This window comes from Phyllobates terribilis, unplaced genomic scaffold (assembly GCF_046119375.1).
Source record: "Phyllobates terribilis strain yellow unplaced genomic scaffold, ASM4611937v1 Scaffold_4__5_contigs__length_816908805, whole genome shotgun sequence".
Classification (NCBI taxonomy): Eukaryota; Metazoa; Chordata; class Amphibia; order Anura; family Dendrobatidae; genus Phyllobates; species Phyllobates terribilis.
This window is the reverse complement of record NW_027362764.1, coordinates 478,125,696-478,149,996: the sequence shown is the minus strand read 5'-3', so window position 1 is coordinate 478,149,996 and position 24,301 is coordinate 478,125,696. Positions and strand designations below refer to the sequence as shown.

Here is a 24,301-nt window from a genome sequence, read left to right as displayed (position 1 = left end):
TATCGCTCATGTAATGTAAGAAGTGAAATCTTTGCATTGTACTATATATATATTTCTCTGCGGTATCTGTGCATCATGAATCATGGTATGTGTTAAAGGGGCCCACTGAGACTCTTTCGCTCGGGGCCCAGAAAAACCTGGAGCCGGCCCTGTATCTACTCTACTTGCCGTGTTTGGAGGAAGAAGAAGGTTGAGTACAACCAACTGTGAACCATGGTGGGAGAAACATCATACTTTGGGGGTGCTTTACTGCAAAGGGGACAGGACAACTGCACCTTATTGAAGATGAGTTGTCGCTGAGTCTTCCACCTTGACAATGACCCAAAACGCACAGCCAGGGCAACTAAGAAGTGGCTCCGTAAGAAGCATTTCAAGGTCCTGGAGTGACCTAGCCAGTCTCCAGACCTGTACCCAATAGAAAATCTTTGGAGGGAGCTAAAACTTAATGTTGTCCAGCGACAGTCCCGAAACCTGAAAGATCTGGATAAGATCTGTATGGAGGAGTGGGCCAAAATGCCTGCTGCAGTGTGTGCAAACTTGGAACTACAGGAAATATTTGACCTCTGTAATTGCAAACAAAGGTTTCTATACCAAATATTAAGTTCTGTTTTTCTATTGTATAAAATATTTATTTCATGCAATTAAATGCAAATTAATTATGATTTTCTGGATTTTTTTTAGATTTTGTCTCTCACAGTTAAAGTGTACCTACGATAAAAATTACAGACCTCTCCATCCTCTGTAGGTGGGAAAACTTGCAAAATCGGCAGTGTATCAAATACGTATTTTCCCCACTGTATATTTCTACTAAAGACAAACTTAATGATAGAAGAGTGATGTTTAAGATTTGCCATGGAAGTAAGGGAAATGAAGTTCTAGACCCTACATTGCTGGCATATGGATGGTTGGTCATATTAGACTGGTTTGTGCAACAAATGCAATCTGACATTGTTGGGCATGATAGCAAGCAAATCATACTTTTCTACAGGTTTTGTGTGAAAGGACTAGAGATGAGCGTTGTTCGACTCGAACTGTTCGCCAATCTCAAATTCGAGCTGTTTTGGGCGGTGTTCGAGCCGTTCGGCGAACACGAACGATTTGAGAAAAATTCGGCTGTTCGAGGTTATGTTCGATAACTGTTCGTGCACCAAAATCATAACTGGATTTTTTCTCAGTAATGATGAAAATTAATGTTAATACGCAGTTTGAGTGTACAGCGGGGTGGGGGGAGGGGCAGGGGATGGATCTCTGCAGGAATAATGAAGATCTCCATTTTTTTTTCTCTTTCCCGCATTTACAGTGGGGAGGTGCAATCTGTCAGCCTATCAGCAACGCACACACGGAGCGAAGTGCTTTTTTTCACACAAGCAAGGGCATGTGTCATTGGCAGTGTATGTCACATGTCCTTGCCCTATAAGACCAAGCCATTTTCCCCGTCACCCACCATTTTCTCACTGCTGCAGCTGCGTGTTAGATGGCACCGCTGTTGCTGTGTGCGCTATACCTTGTTAATTTGAAGCCAATTTTCGCACAAATCTACAGATAGCTTGGGAGTAGGGAATAGTTGTGATTGCAGTCCTTTTAAGGACTAGGTTACAGCATTTCCTACGACTTTTATCAGGCAGGTCTGTGCTCTTAAATAGATAGATTGTGGGAGTAAAGACTAATTGTAATTGCAGTCCTTTTCAGGACTAGGTTACATCAGTTCCTATCAGTTTTTGCCAGGCAGGTCTGTGCCAGTGCTGTGCAAGTTTTTTTCACAGTATTTGGCTGAATCTAGCAAAGCTAATCCTTTTTGGCCTATTGCAGAGTGTGTTAGTCAGTGGAGTAGCCTATCTGTGTTGCAAGATATACCACCTGTGTATAGAATACCAATTTTTTTACTGCACCTAGTGAAGTAAAATCTTTTGGGCATAGCATCATTCTATTAGTCCATCTATAATGACCTCCATCAGGTTGCAAATTGAATATAATTTTTTTCTGCATCTAGCTCTGAAAAAATATTTGGGCTTCTAGCAGTGTGTGAGACTTGTTCTATTAGTCCATCTATACTGACCTCCATCAGGTTGCAAACTGAATATTATTTTTTTCTGCATCTAGCTCTGAAAAAATATTTGGCCTTCTAGCAGTGTGTGGGACTTGTTCTATTAGTCCATCTATACTGACCTCCATCACGCTGCAAATTCAAAATAATTTTTTGTCTGCATCTAGCTCTGAAAAAATATTTGGCCTTCTAGCAGTGTGTGGGACTTGGTCTATTAGTCCATCTATACTGACCTCCATCAGGTTGCAAATTAAAAATAATTTTTATCTGCATCTACCTCTGAAAAAATATTTGGGCTTCTAGCTGTGTGTGGGACTTGTTCTATTAGTCCATCTATACTGACCTCCATCAGGTTGCAAACTGAATATAATTTTTTTCTGCATCTAGCTCTGAAAAAATATTTGGCCTTCTAGCAGTGTGTGGGACTTTCTCTATTAGTACATCTATACTGACCTCCATCACGTTGCAAATTAAAAATAATTTTTATCTGCATCTAGCTCTGAAAAAATATTTGGCCTTCTAGCAGTGTGTGGGACTTTCTCTATTAGTCCATCTATACTGACCTCCATCAGGTTGCAAATTAAAAATAATTTTTTGTCTGCATCTAGCTCTGAAAAAATATTTGGCCTTCTAGCAGTGTGTGGGACTTTCTCTATTAGTCCATCTATACTGACCTCCACCAGGTTGCAAATTCAAAATAATTTTTTGTCTGCATCTAGCTCTGAAAAAATATTTGGCCTTCTAGCAGTGTGTGGGACTTTCTCTATTAGTCCATCTATACTGACCTCCATCAGGCTGCAAATTAAAAATAATTTTTATCTGCATCTACCTCTGAAAAAATATTTGGCCTTCTAGCTGTGTGTGGGACTTGTTCTATTAGTCCATCTATACTGACCTCCATCAGGTTGCAAACTGAATATAATTTTTTTCTGCATCTAGCTCTGAAAAAATATTTGGTCTTCTAGCAGTGTGTGGGACTTTCTCTATTAGTCCATCTATACTGACCTCCATCAGGTTGCAAATTAAAAATAATTTATATCTGCATCTAGCTCTGAAAAAATATTTGGCCTTCTAGCAGTGTGTGGGACTTTCTCTATTAGTCCATCTATACTGACCTCCATCAGGTTGCAAATTAAAAATAATTTTTTGTCTGCATCTAGCTCTGAAAAAATATTTGGGCTTCTAGCAGTGTGTGGGACTTTCTCTATTAGTCCATCTATACTGACCTCCATCAGGTTGCAAACTGAATATATTTTTTTTCTGCATCTACCTCTGAAAAAATATTGGGCTTCTAGCTGTGTGTGGGACTTGTTCTATTAATTCATCTATACAGACCTCCATCAGGTTGCAAACTGAATATAATTTTTTTCTGCATCTACCTCTGAAAAAATATTTGGGCTTCTAGCTGTGTGTGGGACTTGTTCTATTAGTCCATCTATACTGACCTCCATCAGGTTGCAAACTGAATATAATTTTTTTCTGCATCTAGCAATGAAAAAATATTTGGGCTTCTAGCAGTGTGTGGGACTTTCTCTATTAGTCCATCTATACTGACCTCCATCAGGTTGCAAACTGAATATATTTCTTTTCTGCATCTACCTCTGAAAAAATATTTGGGCTTCTAGCTGTGTGTAGGACTTGTTCTATTAGTCCATCTATACTGACCTCCATCAGGTTGCAAACTGAATACAATTTTTTTCTGCATCTACCTCTGAAAAAATATTTGGGCTTCTAGCTGTGTGTGGGACTTGTTCTATTAGTCCATCTATACTGACCTCCATCAGGTTGCAAATTGAATATAATTTTTTTCTGCATCTAACCCAGCCAATAGTTTTGGCCTAATACCACAGTTTGGCCACTCAGCTCTGCTCGGTTCCCATCCATTGTTTTTTTGTGCAAACAACTCCAGAGTTGTGAATTAGTTAACCACCAAAATGAGTGGAAAAAGGCCTGCTCCTGGTGGAAAGGGGAATAGGCGTGTTGGGAAGGGGAAAAAAGGTTGTGTCCGTGGGGTAGGTGTTAAAGCAACAGTAACATCTGCAGAAGAAAAACCATCTTCCAGCCAAACTAAAATGTCTACTTCTTTTAGCGGACAATGTGATAAGATCCCTTTCTTACGGCCACGCCAATCGCTACAAATTCCAGATGAGGCACAAAAACAGCAGGTGCTTCAACGGATATCAAGTGCTCCTTTAAGTGGGCTCTCCTCCACATCAACTTCAACATCACAAATACTCCAGTCCTCAAAGGTGTCACGCTTCCTCACAGCTCCCAAATCTCCAGCTGCCCGTCTGAGTATGAGGTAGAACAGATGGTTGAGTCTGCAGAGCTGTTTACTCATACTATAGCCTGGGAATCAGAGGTCGACTCCAGCGCTTCTGTGAATCCAGACGAGGAAATGATCTGCACTGATGCCCAGAATCTTTATGAGTCGGATCCAGGACCAGACGCAGAAGGTTCTGACCATAATGTAGACCCTCATTCCCAAACTGTAACTCCTGTTGGTGGAGACAATGAGGAAGACGATGATGAGACTCAAATACCTGATTGGAGCGACAACTTTAGTTTTTTGTCAGGGCAGGAACAGGTTGGCTCTGAGGACGACGGGTGTGATAACGCACAGGGTGATGATGATGAGGTTGGAGATCCCACTTACTGTCAACCCACAGTCAGCCAAGAGATGAGGTCAGCAGAGGAGGTGGAGGAAGATGCTAGTGACGACGAGGTCAGGTTGTGCCTTCCTGGACAGAGACGTAGTACTGGAAGCACGTCAACAACTGCATCCTCAAACACAACTCTGCCTCTCACCACAAGTCGTGGTGGCTCTTCAGGTCGCATGGGTGCTAAGCCTTGCATAGCCTGGGCATTTTTTCAGATCGATAAAGATGACCCAACTCGTGTTATCTGTAACATTTGTCAGCAAAAGCTAAGTAGAGGCCAAAAAATACATAGTTTGAGTACTTCATGCATTAACCGGCATATGGACATGAAGCATAAGTTGCAGTGGGAAGCTCAGTGTGCTACAATGCGGCCTAGCCGGCCGGGCCAACCACCATCTGCCATATCTTGTGCATCCGAGGCCTCTTCATCCTCTGTGACTGGGGGGACAGCAGTCACACCTGTTTTGGGACGCAGACCTGCCACCTCTTTACCCGCAACAGCCAGCGTGATTGGCAGGTCATCATTTTCTTTGGAGGTGGTAACACCAGCTGGTGTTGAGCGCTGTCCGACATCGATAGCACCACCTTTGGATCAAGGCAACCTAACATGTCCGCCTGCATCTTCCTCACAGACCGGCAGTTTGTGAGTTTTTATCAACCCCGTCTAAGCACAATAGCCAGCCCTCGGTCCCTCAGATGTGGACAAATAAAAGACCATTTCCTCCTAGCCATGAGAAAGCTAAGAGGTTGAATTTCACCATCTGCAAGCTCTTGGCTACAGAAATGCTGCCTTTCCGCCTGGTGGACACAGAGGATTTTCGAGACCTTATGTCCGTCGCAGTGCCCCAGTACCAGATGCCCAGTCGGCACTACTTCTCAAAGAAAGGTGTGCCTGCGCTCCACCAGCATGTCGCACACAACATCACCGCTTCTTTGAGAAACTCTGTGTGTGACAGGGTGCATTTCACCACAGACACTTGGACGAGTAGGCATGGACAGGGGCGTTACATGTCGCTGACGGGGCACTGGGTAACTATGGTGACAGCAGGACAAGGGGCTGCTGTCCAAGTCTTACCGTCCCCACGAGTTGTGCGTCAATCCTCTTTATGTCATTTTTCCTCCACTGCTTCTGCCTCCTCAACCTCCTCTCGGTCTTCCACCTGCACCCAAAGCCTGTCTGGTCATGCCACAAGCTTTCTAACTGCGCAGAAGGGATCCTGCACACCTCCTTACTATGCTGGCAGTAGGGCTCAACGTCATCAGGCGGTTTTTACTTTGAAATGTCTGGGAAATGTGAGTCACACAGCTGAGGAGTTGTGGTCAGCTCTGGAGAACCAATTTCATGAATGGTTGTCTCCACTGGACCTGAAACCAGGGAAGGCCGTGTGCGACAATGCTGCAAACCTGGGTGCGGCCCTTCGCCGGGGCAATGTCACACACGTGCCTTGTATGGCTCACGTGTTGAACCTGGTTGTCCAGCAATTTTTAGCCCACTATCCCAGACTAGATGGCCTTCTGCAGAGGGCACGGTCGCTGTGTGCTCACTTCCGCCGTTCGCATCCCGCAGCTCAGCGACTTACATCTCTACAGAAGTCGTTGGGCCTGCCACTTCACTGGCTAAAATGCGATGTGCCTACCCGGTGGAATTCAACTCTGCACATGTTGCAGCGACTGTGGCAGCACCGACAAGCCCTGGTGCAATACGTTCTGACGTATAGCCTGGGCCAACGAGATCCAGAGGTGGGGCAAATCACGCTGGAGGAGTGGTCTCAGATCAGGGACCTATGCACCCTTCTGCACAGTTTTGAAATGGCGACGAAGATGTTTAGTGCTGACGATGCCATTATCAGCATGACTATTCCGGTGATTTACATGCTGGAGCACATGTTAAACAGAATTCGGAGTCAGGTGGTGGCACAAGAGGAGGTGGAGGAAGTAGAGGAGGAGGAGTTGTATGCGGAAGGGCTAACATCTGCAAGGTCCAGACGGTCGGCAGCACCAAGGCGGCAGGCATGTGAGGGTGGGGGAGATGGTTTTACCAGGGCGCATGGTAGCAGCCAAACTAGTGAGGAAGGTGCAGGAGCCCAGGAAGAAGTGGAGGACGAACTGATGGAAGACTCATCAGATGAGGGAGACCTTGATCACATTTCTGTTGTGCAAGGTTGGGGGGAGAGGACAGAGGAAGGAAGCATGATTGTTACCTCGCCACCAACACAACAGGGACTTGGTGCTCCTGGATGCGCAACACACATGAGTGCCTTCTTGCTGCACTACCTGCAACATGACCCTCGAATTGTGAGAATTAGAAATAATCCTGACTACTGGGTTGCCACACTGTTAGATCCCCGGTACAAAAGTAAATTTGCAGAAATTATTCCTGCCATAGAAAGGGATGCACGCATGCAGGAGTATCAGCAGAGACTGTTGCAGAATCTTACATGTGCTTTTCCACAAAACACCAGTGGTGCACGTAGTGAATCTCACAGTTCCAACTTGCCAACCGTGGGACCGTCAAGTGTTCAGCACTCAAACCGTAACAGAACCACAGTATCTGCTGGTAACATCAATTTTGCGGAATCATTTCACCACTTTTTTAGCCCATCCTTTGCAAGGCCACAGGAGACAAGAAGTCTGACACATAGTCAACGCCTAGAGACGATGGTACAGGAGTATCTCCAAGTAAACATTGAAGCCATGACTGTGTCACTGGACCCTTGCTCTTTTTGGGCTTCCAATCTGGATAAATGGCCGGAGCTAGCCACTTACGCCTTGGAGATCTTGTCATGCCTTGCAGCCAGCGTTCTGTCTGAACGTGTGTTCAGCGCTGCTGGTGGTGTGCTGACAGATAAGCGCACGCGGCTCTCCACTAATAATGTAGACAGACTCACGTTCATAAAGATGAACAAATCATGGATCCGAAACGACTTTTCTACCCCTGTGTCATCCTGGGGAGAGTAACAGCTTGATGATTGGTTAAAATCACCCTACCAACTGTTTTAAGCTTTCAAATTACTAATCATGTTTATCTGTATCTTGACTGGAAAATAATTTGGGCTTTGTAGCAGTGTGCAGCACTGATCCTATTAGGCCATCTATACTAAGCACCACCAGATTTAAAATTAATAATAATTTTTAGCTGCATCTAGCCCGGAAAATAATTTTGGGGCTCCGAGATGCGCAAGACACATAAGTGCCTTCTTGCTGCACTACCTGCAACATGACCCTCATATTGTCAGAATTCGAAGTAATCATGACTACTGGGTTGCCACACTCTTAGATCCCCCAAACTTTTTGATCAACCTTTTCATTTTAATAAAGACCAAAAAAATGGTCATTTTTGAAATTATAAGCATTAGCAGGTTATTAGAAACTGAAATCAAACAGTTTTCAACTCAAAACTTTATTCTAGGTGATGTTACATTTTCACATAGGACCCCTTGTTCGAAAGGAGCTTCTCTCTCGTCCATTGAATTTGTCAGGTTTTGGATGGTTTCTGCTTCAATTGTTTTGCATGAGGACAGAATACCCTCCCAGAGCTGTTGCTTAGATGTGAACTGCCTCCCGCCATCATAGACACTCCTTTTGATGATGCTCCAGAGGTTCTGAATGGGGTAGAGGTCAGGGGAGCATGGGGGTCACACCATAAGTTTGTCCCCTTTTATGCCCATATCAGCCAGAGATGCAGATGCTTTATGTGCAGCATGAGATGGTGCATTATCATGCAAAAATATGATCTTGCTGTGAAATACACGGTTCTTCTTCTTGAACCATGGCAGGAAGTGCTGTTTGAGAAAATCCACATACATTATGGAGTTCATCTTTAGCGCCTTCAGGGATCCTAAAGGGGCCGACAATCTCTCTCCCCATGATTCCAGCCCAAAACATTACTCCACCTCCTCCTTGTTGGCGCTGTAGCCGTGTTTGCGTGGGGTGTCCATCAACCAGCCATCCTCCACTCCATCCATCTGGACCATCAAGCTCTGCACGGCACTCATCCGTGAACAAAACAGTTTTGAAATCAGTCTTCATGTAATGTTTGGCCCACTGGAGCCGTTTCTGCTTGTGTGAAGTGGATAGAGGAGGTCGACAGGATGGCGTATGCACAGCTGCAAACCACTGAAGGACCCTGCATCTTGTTGTTCGGGGGACGTTGGAGGCACCAGCAGCTTCAAAAACTTGTCTGCTGCTATGACAAGGCTTTTTTGCCGCTGCTCTTTTAACCTGACGTAATTGCCTGTAGGAAAGAGTCCTCAATTTGTCCTTATCAGCACGCACACGTGTGTACTGTGAATCAGCTACATACTTCTTGATTGCCAAGACACTTCATCCTGATCATCGCACAATGTTGATTGTAGTCATGCCTTGACCTAAACACTCCACAATTTGTTGCTTCTCAGCAGCCGACACATCCTTTTTCTTTCCCATTTTGGCAGAAAATGTAGGCTGCTTAATAATGTGAGACAGCCTTCTTAAGTAGTCTTGCCTTTCATTGGACACACCTGCCAAACTAATTAGCACAGGTGTCTGCAATTGCTTACAGTGATATAAAGAGCCCTGACACACATCACCATCAATGAGTTTAACTGACAAACAAACAAATTCTTCCCTTATCACTCCTAAACACTTTTTGCATAATAATTTGGAACACAGTGTACATGTGCTTTTCCACAAAACACCAGTGGTTCACGTAGTGAATCTTACAGTTCTAACTTGCCAACCGTGGTCTGTATGGAGTTGTTCAATAAAGGGCCCAAAATTAAGATAACATAGATGGGAGAGGTCTCTATGAATAGGAATTCCTAAGTATTTGATACCCTGTGAGGGCCAGGCAAAGGGAAAGTTGGACTGGATGGAATCCTATATGGATTTGGGGAGGGAGACATCGAGGGCCTCAGACTTCGCTGCATTGATTTTAAAATTTGACCATATAACAAAGTGATCTATTTCAGCCATAACAGCATGGATGGATATATGTGATTGAGTGATATATACTAGGACATCATCGGCAAATAGAGAGCACTTGTACTTGGTGCCTCCCACCTCAATCCACCTAATATTGGGGTTATGGCGAATTGATGAGAGCAGGTGCTCCGTCACTAGGATGTATAAGAGAGGGGACAGAGGACATCCCTGCCTTGTCCCATTGGTGATTGTGAAAGGTGATGAAAATGTTCTGATGCACCCCCTGGGCCTTGGGACACCCGGAGCCGGACCCTTTTTGGTGGATGCTGGTGGTTGTAGTCTTCGTGGCGGCGACCCGGTTCCGTGGCTCAGGGTGGTCAAACCAGTGGCGGAACTATTTATGTGGTTTTGATGTTTAAATGTCCGACTACGCCACCCGTGGATTGTGGTCAGAGTGAACCGCCGTTGCAGGGCAGACCGCTGAGGCTGGTGTTGTGGGTGCAGCAGAGCGTAGCATAACTCCCCACGGGAGGAGTATAGCCTCAGGGCAGTGTATGCGGAGGATGGGGGTGATGGTGCAGGGCAGCAGCAGTAACGACACGGAGTCAGTGATGCAGTCCAGGGCCTTTACTCACAGTTCTTATTATCCAGACCACGTCTGCAGGTAACGGCTGCCCACGTCGTACTGTGCTCACCAGGTGAGGGGCTCAGACAACTCTCAGATAACTTTAGAGCGCTTCACAGGACCCCCTTTGTGTGTCCTTTGTCTGGCCTTTCTTACCAACCCTTCTGTCCGGCTGCCTCGGGCCTCCTCTTGGTAAACTTGGCGCCAGTTTCCCTGACCCTATGTGGTGCCTTCCTAGCGGGTGTAGCGAGGGGCTGCGCCACATAAAATGTCACAGCCTCCGGTTTCTAGCTGAGGGTCGTTTCCTGCCTCCACTAGTTTCGGGGACCGGTCTCCCCCTGTGGCCTGACCCCTCCACGCAGGTGGATTCGGGCGTGCGGTGGCGACTCGCCCGTCCGCACCCCTGGGATCCCTTCATTCCTCGTTCCTGGAGCCTTCTCCGCTCCTCTTCCTTCCTTCTCCCTCTTCCAGGCCTGGGCCTCTGTTACTAGGCCCGCCTCCGGAGCAGAGCTCATGCAGAGCCCCTGCTCCCTGCCACTTCTGCTCAGACTTCTCTGCACTGAACTAAGATGGTGCCCACCTTTTATACTCCCTTCTCAATGCACCCAGGAACTGCTTCCTCCCTGCTCCTGCACTACAGGGTTCCCCTTCCTCAGTGTTCCCTCCCCCCCACTCCAGCCAGGGACAGGGACTGTCGTGCCCATCTCAGAGGCATATTGGTCGCCCTGCCCCACGGCAATGTGGTGTAATGCATGCAGGTGTCAGGTCCTGATCCACACTCCATCCTTACGTGAGAGTGAGATATCACACCTCTGGGTGAGGTGCAATACCTCTGTAGCAACCGAGCCCTCAGGGTGCTACAGTTCCATTTATCTTCAGCCTAGGTGACGTATTGTGATACAGGGCCGTGATTTTGGCTATAAAAGGGTCCCCTAGACCCCTACCCCAAGCTTTTTAAGAGAATCATATATGGCGTGCCAGGAGACTCTATGGAATGCTTTCTCAGCATCCAACGAGAGTATCTAATTACAAATTTTTAACTGCATCTAGCCCAGGAAATACTTTGTGCCTAGTAGCAGTGTCTGCTAGTCAGCGGATTATCCCGGCTGTTAAGCAAGCTACACCACCTGTAGTTTGGACACTTAATTTTTTCAAAGGAAATGCTTCGGGACCACGGGATACTCAGTGAAGAGCATCAGGAGGCACCCCAAGGCATAGGGGCTGGGACTGGCAGTAGGATGCCTTGCGGTGGACAGCCGAGCTCGATCCTTATAAAAGCTTTTTAACTGCAGCAGCTTTAGTGGACGCTACAGGAGCTGGAATTACGCGGCTGCTGGCATGAGACTTGCCCTCCAATAGATCCTTGTAAATGGATTTAAAGTGTATTCATTCAAATTAGAGAGACAATTTAAATTAAAAAGCTTAGAGCTGCCTCCACCACAGGGGGGCTCGCTCGACCCACCAGCGGACAGGCACCAGTATTGGGAGAGGGGGGCTGGCCGTCAGGGTTCACCGCGGCTCTGGCACAAACCCGGCGACACGGAGGTGGCACGGGCAGGAGCGGACTGAACGTGTCGGCTTCTCACTTTTTGGATTTTAGAAGGGCATGACATGCCTATATCTGTGTCTCCCCCTCCTTTTACTCCTCCACCTCTTTTCTTTTCGCATGACTATATGTACTTGTCACTTTTCCATGTGTTAGTTGTGTCTTCTGAGCAGTTTGATAGCTTTTGGACACCTGTGAAGGTGTTTTCTATGTGTTTCTATGTGTTTTTGTTTGCCTGCCATTGGTTTTAACGGTTTTCGAAGGTGTTCGACGAACAGTTCGACGAACAGTTCGGCGAACACACGGGTGTTCGACGAACCGAACCGAACTCGAACACTACGGGGGTGGCTCAACACTAGAAAGGACATGTTTGCTTTAATCCCATTTACTTTAGCAGAGTCTTTTGAGAAACATTAACACTGCACACATCATATGTGGATATAATTCATTGTAAAGGTATTTGTCAGTAACTTCATTATTGATTGAAAAGATAATGCAGTATGTAAAGTGTCATCATAGGCGGATTATAATGAGGGCGAAATCGGGGCGACCGCCCGGGGCCCCGAGCCGGCAGGGGGCCCGCGGCTCCAGGCGGGGTGTCTAATGCCGGATTGCCCTCATTATATGTGCGGGCCGCCGCGGCACATAGCGGTAGCAGTGGCGGGAGGGGGGGGCGGCCCGGACCGCTCCCCCAGCAGCGGCCGCCGCTACTTCTTCATCGGCCGGGCCAGCACTGCAGCAGTTAACTTCCCAGTGCTGGCCCGGCCGCGTCACTGCTAGGAGACACGGCCCTGTTCGCGGCTGTGTCTCCTAGCTGTGACGTCACGCAGTGCGCCCCGGCCTGCAGTGCTGCACCAGAAAAGAGACAGAGCAGGCAGGAGGAATGGAGCCGGGGGATGGTGAGTGTGTGTTTATATGTGTGTGTGTGTGTTTGTGGGCAGGTGTCTGTGTGGGCAGGTGTGTGTGTGTGTGTGGGCAGGTGTGTGTGTGTATATGTGTGTGTGTGTATATGTGTGTGTGTGTGTGGGCAGGTGTGTGTGGGCAGGTGTGTGTGTGTGTATATGTGTGTGTGTGTGGGCAGGTGTGTGTGTGGGCAGGTGTGTGTGTGTTTGTGGGCAGGTGTCTGTGTGTGTATATGTGTGTGCGTGTGTGGGCAGGTGTGTGTGTGTTTGTGGGCAGGTGTGTGTGTGTGGGCAGGTGTGTGTGGGCAGGTGTGTGTGTGTGGGCAGGTGTGTGTGTGTGTGTGTGGGCAGGTGTGTGTGTGTGGGCAGGTGTGTGTGTATATGTGTGTGTGTGGGCAGGTGTGTGTGTGGGCAGGTGTGTGTGTTTGTGGGCAGGTGTCTGTGTGGGCAGGTATGTGTGTGTGTGTATGCAGGTGTGTGTGTGTGGGCAGGTGTGTGTGTGTGTTTGTGGGCAGGTGTGTGTGTGTGTATATGTGTGTGCGTGTGTGGGCAGGTGTGTGTGTGTTTGTGGGCAGGTGTGTGTGTGTGGGCAGGTGTGTGTGGGCAGGTGTGTGTGTGTGTGTGTGTGTGGGCAGGTGTGTGTGTGTGGGCAGGTGTGTGTGTGTAGGCAGGTGTGTGTGTATATGTGTGTGTGTGTGTGTGTGTGTGTGTGTGTGTGGGCAGGTGTGTGTGTGTGTGTGGGCAGGTGTGTGTGTGTGTGGGCAGGTGTGTGTGTGTGTGTGGGCAGGTGTGTGGGTGTGTGTGTGTGGGCAGGTGTGTGTGTGTGTGTTTGTGGGCAGGTGTGTGTGTCTGTGTGGGCAGGTGTGTGTATATGTGTGTGTGTGTGTGTGTGTGTGTGTGGGCAGGTTAGAAAGTCTTGCCCTGTTGAACACTACACCTGACTTGAGGCCACCACCTCTTGGTTGTCCAATGTTCTTGCTTCTCTAGGGCTCTTCTCAGATATTCATTATACCAGCTCCCCAGAATACCAAAGCTAGGGTGGGTGACCGCGAGCCCTGGTGGTGGTCATAACTGCGGTCACCCAGGGGCAATACTCCATAACAACAATCCCCTGAGGTGGTGTAGGATGTAAGGACCTATTCACACTACATTCAGCGCTGCATTCAGGTCTTTACACAAGGCTTACAACTGAATCCCTGAAATTCAGGATTGTGCTGTCTGAAATGAGACATCTGAAAGCAGAGCAAATGGAGCCTAAAGATTCAGACTTTAGCCTCGGTTTGCCTTTGTTCAAATCAATGGCTATGTCAAGGCCCATCTGAATGCCATTTTTCAGGCATTTAGATAGAAGCCCGGAAAGAGGAGATGAATGCATTGCAAAATTCAGTGTGAATAGGCCCTTATATCTGGAGTCTTGATATTGATGCCACATGCATTTTACTTGTTTTTAACTTAAAAAAAAAATACACACACACAAATTATACACACACACACACACTATACATACATACACACTATACATACACACACATTATACACGCACACACACTATACATACACACACACTATACAGACACACACACTATACATACACACACACACTATACATACACACACACAGATGTGTGTGTGGGCAGGTGTGTGTGTGTGTGGGCAGGTGTGTGTGTGTGGGCAGGTGTGTGTGTAATATCTGTCTGTTTGTGTGTGTGTGTGTGGGCAGATGTCATTGTGTGATGTCTGTTTGTATGTATTTTTGTGTTTCAAATGTGTTTATGCGTGTCTGTATATGTTTGTGTGTGTGTATGACTGCATGCGGCCTCCTGCTGAGTATAGTTGGCGCCGTGCGGCCTCCTGATGTCTCTGGGGGGGGCGCCGTGCGGCCTCCCGCTGTGTATTTATGGCTACGTGCGGCCCCCCGCTGTGTATAAATGGCTACGTGCGGCCCCCCGCTGTGTATAGACGGCACCGTGCAGCCCCCAGCTGTGTATAGATGGCTACGTGCGCCCCCCGCTGTGTATAGATGGCTACGTGCGGCCCCCCGCTGAGTATAGATGTCGCCATATGGCCTCCTGCTGTGTATAGATGGCTACGTGCGGTCTCCCGCTGAGTATAGATGGTGCTGTGCGGCCTCCTGCTGTCTCTGGGGGGAGCACCATGTGGCATCTATACTCAGCAGGAGGCCGCACGTAGCCATCTATACGGCGCCATCTATACACAGTGGGAGGCCGCACGGCGCCATCTATACACAGCGGGAGGCCGCACGGCGCCATCTATACACAGCGGGAGGCCGCACGGCGCCATCTATACACTGCGGGAGTCTCAGTGCTTTGCAACAGCAGTCAATAAATTCTGCTTGACTAATTCTGAGCACCATAAAGTCTGGTTCGCTTCTAACCTGCTGTCTTCATTTTCAGCTTGCTGAATTCTAACTCATTTACTGTCATTCGAGACGATGCCTTTGCTGGTCTCTTTCACCTTGAATACCTGTAAGTGCTCCACTTAATGTCATATTTTTGATTCTGTTCTTCTTCATCTTTTGGCATGTGCAATTGTATGAGCAAGTATTCATATGAATTTATGACCTACTTAAACCTTGGAGGACCTTAAATTTTATTCAATCAAATTTTTTTCCAGTTTAAAACTCTGGGACATATATGTGCCATGGTTCTCAAAGGGTTTTTAAAGGGGCTGGAAACATAAATACAAAAAAAATAATTCAATTAGTGCTTTTTGTGTTCATTTAATTTTTATTTGAAGTCCATTTTTTTTATATACCTTGAAATTAAGCCCTACCCCATGGAATGAAGCCCTACCTACATGACATCTGAGAGCTACATGGATCCCGCTTGTGAGGTGCCTGTCCGTCACTACTATTCAGTTTTAGGGTCCACTCACTAAGCCATATATTCTCTCATGCAAGAGAATAGGGCCAATTATGCTAATGACACTCGGCTCAAACTCTGTCAGAGCTTCAACTGAGTGTGATCCGATTCTCTCGCAGCACAGATATGGAGAAGATGGAGAACTTAATTTCTCCATCTTCTCCATAGTCTCTGTGAGTGTTCATCGGACTGCACTTGGATGACATCCGAGTGCAGTCCAATGTTTTACGTGCACCCGTAGACTTGTATGGGTGCACATGGTCTGAATATCGAATGAGATTATTTTCTCATGCCAATAATCGCAGATCTGCACTGTCCCATAGTATAACATAGGGCCGAGTCCTATCCGATAAAACATCACATAGCATTCGGCCGTGTTATATGACAGTGTGAGCGAGCCCTTAGAGTCAAGGAATATTTACATGCAGATGATGATATTACTCTCTAAGTGTATATTTTTTTAGGCGAGTTCATAGTAAATGCTTTGCCTTTTTGACATGTGATCAACTAAAGAACAAGAAAGATTTAGGACCTCCCCTATACAGAAACGGAAAATAGTTTGGAGGACTTGCATGTCCGTTTTTATTTATTATGAGAAAATCATAAAAGATCCCGTTTTTTAACCATGCTGTGACTTTCTGCTGAGGGAGAGGGAGAGAGCTGCCCTATTCAGAGTTTGTAATAAGACCTGCTGACAAAAGTGTTGAAGATACAGTCTAATGTGAATTAACAATGAAAAAAGTTAATTTCACAAATGGCTTGTATTTTTTTAATACAAACTTTTTTGTCTTTACAGCTCCTTTAAAGGGAATCTGTCATCAGGTTTTTGCCACCTAATCTGAGAGCAGCATAATGTAGGGTTAGAGGCACTGATTCCAGTAATGTGTCACTTACTGGGCTGCTTAGTGTTGTTTTGATAAAATCATTGATTTGTCAGAAGGTAATTATCACTAGATGACTAGTAAGTTCTGTAGGACCCCACCCCCATCACTGATCAGTAGATTTCTGTGTACACTGAGCATGGGCAGAAATCTGCCAATCAGTGGTGTGGGTGGGGCTATACAGAGCGCAGCATTCAGAGAGCTGCTAGATCTGCAGCAGATAAAACGGTGATTTTCTCAAAATGACAACAAGCAGCTGAAAAAGTGACACATCGCTGGAATCAGGGTATCTGCCCCTATATTCTGCTGCTCTCAGATGGGGCAGCACAATTAATATTGTGGCAAATTAATTTCCCATGAACTATCACATGATCTATCACAGGGGATCATGTGACATGTCACATGATAAATCAGGTGGGGGGGGGGCCGCGCCTTCTAAACTGCCCGGGGCCCTTGCTACTCTTAATCCACCCCTGAGTGTCATTCATATACGTAATACATTTCATATCTGTTACAGTCCTATTTTAAGACTGTCATTAGTAGACGTGAAGCTACATTGTTTTCATTTTACTGATAGGATTGTATTATGAAATTAATATGTATATACTGTATGTATTATTACTTCCTTTATGTATGTAATTATTGCATATCCTATGCTGTGCTGGAACTGCTCATGTCCTGCAGCTTTTATTATGTGATGTAGCTCCACCTATAAAGCATCAGATAATTAGGGCTGTCAGGAAGGCAGGGACAGCCATTCTCACCTCTGAATTATAAAATGACTTTATTGGATAATCCACCACTCAGTGAAGAGGAGAGAGACATTACAGGTTGGTCCAATCTCACTTCCAGATATTATTGTTCTAGCCGGTGACTGTTTTCTTGGTACAGTATTGCATACTGGTAACTAAGGCGCCCTCCTTTATTCTGCCTCATTTCATTGTGTGCAATGATTCTGCAATCAGCTGTAGAATTTATTAGAATAATGTAAGAAATCATATCATGCATGCTGCTGTCTCATATGTTGTATACATTAATGTATCATGACATTAAAGTGAGAATGGTGCTAGAAAACAATCATTTTGATGCTACATGCATATTTACAAGCACATTTCAGTTTTATGACTTCTGTTGGTAACGTGCACTATTTGCTCAGTCTAATGCACCACCTCCAGATGTCAATGAATATTGTATCCACTGATTTCTCGCTTATGTGTTAGTATACAATTGTTATGTTACTAGAGATTGTTTTGGTAAAGCTGTGCTTCTGTCTCATAATATAAGAACATTAAAAAGCAAGAATACAACTTCTTCATGCCAGGTTATGCAATCTGAAATGCAGCTCTATCAATCACCCTGCCTCCACTACAATGCCACATTGTCTATGGCACTATTAGTCAAATCTACCTCTTAAAGGCAACCTCTCACTCTATTCATACTGCCCAAACCACATGCAGCAAGAATCAGATCCTGGCTACAAAATTATAGTCAGGTATATTTTACTCTGAACGCTGCAGCATTTCCAAAAAAACTAATTTGCAGATGCTTCGCTCTGCACCACTCCAGGTGATTGACGTATGTACATAGGTAGAGACTTATCAATCAACTGGAGTGGTTTGGGAAGAAGCCGGCCGTTATTGGACCAGGCTAGTCAGGTCTCTCTACAGTCCCACATGTTTTGTCTGAAATGTCTGACAATTACAGACTATCGCCTCTTTCAGACGTCCGTGTTGCTCATACAGTACATGTTGTATACATTTTTTTCATGGCTACAACACGTATCCATTATAATCTATGGGGCTATTCACATGTGTGTTTTTTCACTGACTGTGCGTCCGTGCAACACTCTCAGGGACATGTCAATTTTTTTTGGTATCACAGATGAAAAGTGTCAATGCAATAATAATAATAATCTTTATTTACAGTGGGTACCCCTTTAAATTTTTCACTCTTTGTTTCATTGCAGCCATTTGGTAAATTCTAAAAAGTTAATTTTTTTTTCTCATTAAAGTACACTCTGCACCCCTTCTTGACTGAAAAAAACAGAAATGTAGAAATTTTTGCAAATTTATTAAAAAAGAAAAACTGAAATATCACATGGTCATAAGTATTCAGACCCTTTGCTCAGTATTGAGTAGAAGCACCCTTTTGAGCTAGTACAGCCATGAGTCTCCTTGGGAATGATGCAACAAGTTTTTCACACCTGGATTTGGGGATCTTGTACCATTCTTCCTTGCAGATCCTCTCCAGTTCCGTCAGGTTGGATGGTGAACGTTGGTGGACAGCCATTTTCAGGTCTCTCTAGAGATGCTCAATTGGGTTTAGGTCAGGGCTCTGACTGGGCCAGTCAAGAATGGTCACAGAGTTGTTCTGAAGCCACTCCTTTGTTATTTTAACCTTGTGCTTAGGGTCATTGTCTTGTTGGAAGGTGAACCTTTGACCAAGTCTGAGGTCCAGAGCACTCTGGAAGACGTTTTCATCTAGGATATCTCTGTACTTGGCCGCATTCATGTTTCCTTCTATTGCAACCAGTCGTACTGTCCCTGCAGCTGAAAAACACCCCATAGCATGCTGCTGCCACCACCATGTTTCACTGTTGGGATTGTATTGGGCAGGTGATGAGGAATGCCTGGTTTTCGGCACACATACCGCTTAGAATTATCCCCAAAAAGTTCTATTTTCGTCTCATCAAAGCGGAGAATCTTATTTCTCATAGTCTGGGAGTCTTTCATATGTTTTTGAGCAAACTCTATGCGGGCTTTCATATGTCTTGCACTGAGGAGAGGCTTCCATCTTGCCACTCTGCCTTAAAGGGCTGACTGGTGGAGGGCTGCAGTGATAGTTGACTGTGGAACTTTCTCCCATCTCTCTACTGCATCTCTGGCGCTCAGCCACAATGATCTTGGGGTTCTTCTTTACCTCTCTCACCAAGGCTTTTCTCCCACGATTGCTCAGTTTGGCTGGACGGCCAGGTCTAGGAAGACTTCTGATGGTTCCAAACTTCTTCCATTTAAGGATTATGGAAGCCACTGTGCTCTTAGGAACCTTGAGTAATGTAGAAATTCTTTTGTAACCCTGGCCAGATCTGTGCCTTGCCACAATTCTGTCTCAGAGCTCCTTGGGCAGTTCCTTTGAGCTCATGATTCTCATTTGGTCTGACATGCACTGTGAGCTGTGAGGTCTTATATAGACAGGTGTGTGCCTTTCCAAATCAAGTCCTATCCATTTAATTAAACACTGCTGGACTCCAGTGAAGGAGTAGAACTATCTCAGTGAGGATCACAAGGAAATGGACAGCATGTGACATAAATATGAGTATGTGAGCAAAGGGTCTGAATACTTATGACCATATGATATTTCAGTTTTGTTTTTTTTATAAATTTGCAAAACTTTCTACATTTCTGTTTTTTTCAGTCAATATGGGGTGCAGAGTGTACTTTAATGAGAAAAAATCTACTTTAGAATTTACCAAATCGCTGCAATGAAACAAAGAGTGAAAAATTTAAAGGGGTCTGAATACTTTCCGTACCCACTGTATATAGCGCCAACATATTCCGCAGCGCTTTACAATTCAGAGGTTCATATGCAACAGTCATAAGTAACATAGTTAAAGATAATACCATAATTAAAGCAAAAATTACAATGACCCTGCTCATAAGAGCTTACAATCTACAATGAGGTGGTGGTCACACAAAATGTGCTTTTGGGTGCAGTGGAGTTTGATGGAGAATTATGTTCAGAGATATAGTGAATGGGTTATATATAAGAAGACTTCAATTAGGGAACGTGATAGGCCGCCCTAAACAAATGTGTTTTTAGTGAGGGCCTAAAACTGTGCAAGTTGTAGTTCATTCTAATTTCTTGGGGTAGAGCATTCCAAAGAAGAGGTGCAACTCGGGAGAAGTTTTGGAGCCGGGAGTGGGAGGTATGGATTAGTGCGGATGTTAGTCGAAAGTCGTTTGCGGAGCGTAGAGAATGGGTAGGCCAATAAACAGATATGAGGGAGGAGATGTAGGTGGGTGATCCACTGTGGAAAGCTTTGTGGGTGAGAACAAGCAACTTAAATTGGATCCTACAATGTAAGGGCAGTCAGTGCAATGACTGGCACAGAGCAGAAGCGTCCGAGTAACGATTAGCCAGATAGATGACCCTGGCTGCTGCGTTATGGATGGACTGGAGAGGGGAAAGTCGAGTGAGAATTACAGTAGTCAAGGCGAGAGTGAATCAGGGCAACAGTTAAGGTTTTTGTTGTTTCCATGGTGAGAAAGGGGCGGTTCTAGAGATATTCTTCAAGTGCAAGCAGCAAGAGCAGGCAAGAGATTGTATATGGAAGGTAAAGGAAAGATTGGTGTCAAACGCAACACCCAGACAGTGCGCCTGCGTGGTGGTGCCACGTATGGAGAGGGAAATGTCAGGAGGAGAGGTAAGTGGATAGTGTGAGCAGAAGAAGTTCAGTTTTGGAAAGGTTGAGTTTCAGATATAGAGCAGACATAATGTTGGGAACTGTGGACAGACAGTCAATAGTGTTCTCTAGTACAGTGGAGGTAAGGTCAGGGGATGAAGTGTATAGTTGTGTGTCATCAGTATAAAGATAGTACTGAAAGCCAAATTTGCTGTTGGTCTGTCCAATTGGTACCGTGTAGATAGAGAAGAGCAGAGGGCCAAGGACTGAACCCTGAGGGACCCCAATAGTGAGAGGACAAGCTTAAGAAGTGGAGCCAGTGAACGATACATTGAAGGAGAGGTCAGAAAGATAGGAGGAGAATCAGGAGAGAGCAGTGTCCTTTATGCCGATTTAGTGGCACATAGAGAGTATGTGATGGTGGTCAACAGTCTTGAAAGCTGCAGAGAGGTCAAGAAGAATGAGCAGAGTGTAGTCACCATTACGTTTTGCTGTCAAAAGGTCATTGGTCGCTTTGATGAATGCAGTTTCTGTAGAATGTAAGGGGCGAAAGCCAGACTGTGATGGATCTAAAAGAGAGTGAGTGGAGAGGTAACAGGTAAGGTGGGAGTAGACCTGGCGCTCCAAGAATTTAGAGATGAAGGGGAGAGTGGAGACTGGTCTGTAGTTATTTGTGCAGGATGGGTGAATAGAGGTTTTTTTTTTAATAATGGAGTAATAATAGAGTGTTTGAAAGTGGAGGGGAGGATAACAGCAGAGAGCGAGAGATTGAAGATTTTAGTTAGGAGAGTAGTAATGACTGGAGAGAGAGACTGGAGTAGGTGTGAGGGAATGGGATCAGTAGTGCATGTAGTAGGATGGGAAGAAGAGTGGAGCCTGAAGACTGCTTCTTCTGTGACTGGGTCAAATATGGAGAGTGAGTCAGAAGACATGTGGGAAGGGATGGGAGTCACTGCACTTGGTGGCTGGGAGCTGATTTCCTGATGGATATTTTCTATTTTCTCTGTAAAGAAGGAGGCCAGATCATCAGCACAAACAATCGTGCTAGGGTCCTGCTCTTTAGGACTGAGAAGGGAGTGAAAGGTGTCAAAGAGTTGTTTTGGGTTGTTGTATAGTGAGGCGATCAGGGTGGTGAAGAAAGTCTGTTTAGCAAGGTGAAGGGCAGAGTTATAGGTTCTTAGCATACATTTATAGTGGATAAAGTTTTCTGGTGTGCGAGTTTTCCTCCATAGGAATTCGGCTCTCCTTGAGCATCACTGGAGAAATCGAGTTTGCGGTGTGAGCCAGGGCTCTTTTACTCTGTGTTTGGAGGTTCTGATGGAGAGGGGCGCCACTTGGTCCAGGGTGCCTCTGAGAGTGTCATTATAGTAATATACAGCCTGATCAGGACAGGAAAAAGAGGAGCTTGTTGTCATTGATGAGCGTAGGAAGTCTGTAAGTGTATGAGGGTTAATAGCTTGTAGATTTTCGAAAGTGTGATAGGTAGGAGTGTGCTGGGGTAGGCGAGGATTTGTGAGCGCAAAGGATAGAATGTTGTGGTCAGAGAGGGGAAGATGTGGATTATCTAAGTAGGAGATTGAACAGAGCTGGACAAAGATTAGATCAAGGGTGTTACCATCTTTGTGTGTCTCAGAGGTTGAAAGCTGTGACATGCCAAGAGAAGTGGTTAGAGATAGAAGCTGGGATGCAAATGGGGAGGTGGGGCTGTTTATGGGGATGTTGAAGTCTTCCAGGATAAAGGTTGGTAATTCTGAGGACATGAAATGCGGCAGCCAGGCAGAAAAATGTTCAAGTAACTGGGTGGGTGACTATATAGGACGGTATACAACCGCTACTCTGATGGAGAGGAGATAGAAGAGCCTGATGGTGTGGACCTCAAAAAAAGGGAATGAGAGTGATGGAACTGGGGGGATCATCTGAAAAGTGCATTGTGGGGACAGGAGTAAGCCTACTCCACCACCAAGTCTGTTCCGAGGCCTCAGGGAATGGGAAAAATGTAAGCTGCAATGAGAAATAGTGGCAGGGGAGACAGTGTCAGAATCCTGAATCCAGGTTTCAGTAAGGGCCAGCAGAGTGAGAGAGTTAGTCAGAAATTAGTTGTGCAGGAAAGGAAGCTTGTTGCATACAAACAGTGGATTCCAAAGTGCACAATTAAAAGATGGAGATGAAGGAGTACAACAATAAGGTTAGCAAGGTTTTGATGTGAGTTGGGAGAGGGGTTGAAGGGAAGACCAGGGTTAGGAGAGACATCCCCTGAAATAAGTAGAAGCAGTAAAAAGAGAAAGAGCAAATAGTTTTTGGATTTGTGACATGGATTCTTGTGAAGTATCTTTGGACAAGATGGGCTGAGATTTTGCAGGAAGTTGAAATCAGCATGGGAGCTGTACATGGGAGAGGGAAGGAGAGAGTGGCAGATGTGAATGAGTGGTGATGAAGGGGGGATGGGGCGGTGAATGTGAATGACAAAAGCAAACAGGAAGATGGACATAAAAGTAAAGTACATAGTTAAAGAAGAGTACAAAGAGTGGGTTACCTGACTCGTGCACTGACTAACTGCCATTGAAATAACTGCTGGACACTTGGCCACGTGTACACTTTGCTTAAGAGGACGCATGAATGCACCCCACACACATGCACCCCTTATGATGCTTCTAGATTTACAGAGCAGACTATAGTATCAGATGAGGGGGATTGTGGGACCTAGTTTGGGATAAATTAACAGCTGGCCAACACACCAGGGGATGACTAGCTGATCAAAGACAGATCTAATACTATGCCTATCATCATCTACACAGTATAACACCCATGCAAGTCTATGGGTCCATGAAAAATACATGCAGAATGGCATCCGTGTGACATTTCTTTGCTGTCTGTGTTTAGCTTTGTAAACTATACTAGAAGCTTTGTAATGTGCTTATTTATCCATCTGTGAAAAACACTGATAGCAAAAACGGACACACGACCCACACACTGATGACACACTGATCCAGAACACTGACACTGATGGTTAAAACAGAAACATTGACCATACACAGATAACATACTGATCCAAAATAATAATGACTCACTGATGGTAAAGACACACAGACCATACACGGATGACATGCTGACCCAAAACACTGATGACACGGTACCATTTTTTCACATACTTGTTTAAACTCGGATGTGTAAATGAAGCCTAAAGAATACCTGATTACAATTGTGCAGCCTGGCTCTGATTCATGCTGTCCATGATTTGTGCAGCATGAATACAGTGGCAAGTTCCCTTTAAGTTCTATGTTTTTTTTTTCCTATTCCACTCTTACAAGAGCCATATTTTTTGTCTACATAGCCATATGAGTGGTTATATTTTATGGAATAAGTTGTAAATTGAGTGATACTATTTAATTTACCATAAAATATAGTACGAAACAGGAAAATAAATTCCGTGGTATTGAATAGAACAATACAGCAATCC

General features: G+C 45.4%; 1 protein-coding gene across 5 annotated transcripts in view; it reads left to right on the top strand.

Moving 5' to 3' along the window:
- LOC141264377 (mas-related G-protein coupled receptor member D-like) overlaps positions 1 to 24,301 on the top strand; it is a 51,517-nt gene that overhangs the window by 17,053 nt on the left and 10,163 nt on the right. Inside the window, exon 2 of one of the 5 annotated variants that reach the window (XM_073676665.1) lies at positions 15,094 to 15,165. The exons of 2 other annotated variants lie outside the window; for them this stretch is intronic. The gene's annotated coding sequence lies outside the window, so the exon portion shown is untranslated. Of the gene's footprint in view, positions 1 to 15,093; positions 15,166 to 17,160; positions 17,273 to 24,301 lie in introns of those variants that run through there. 2 more of the 5 variants (XM_073676664.1, XM_073676667.1) reach the window with 2 other exon arrangements.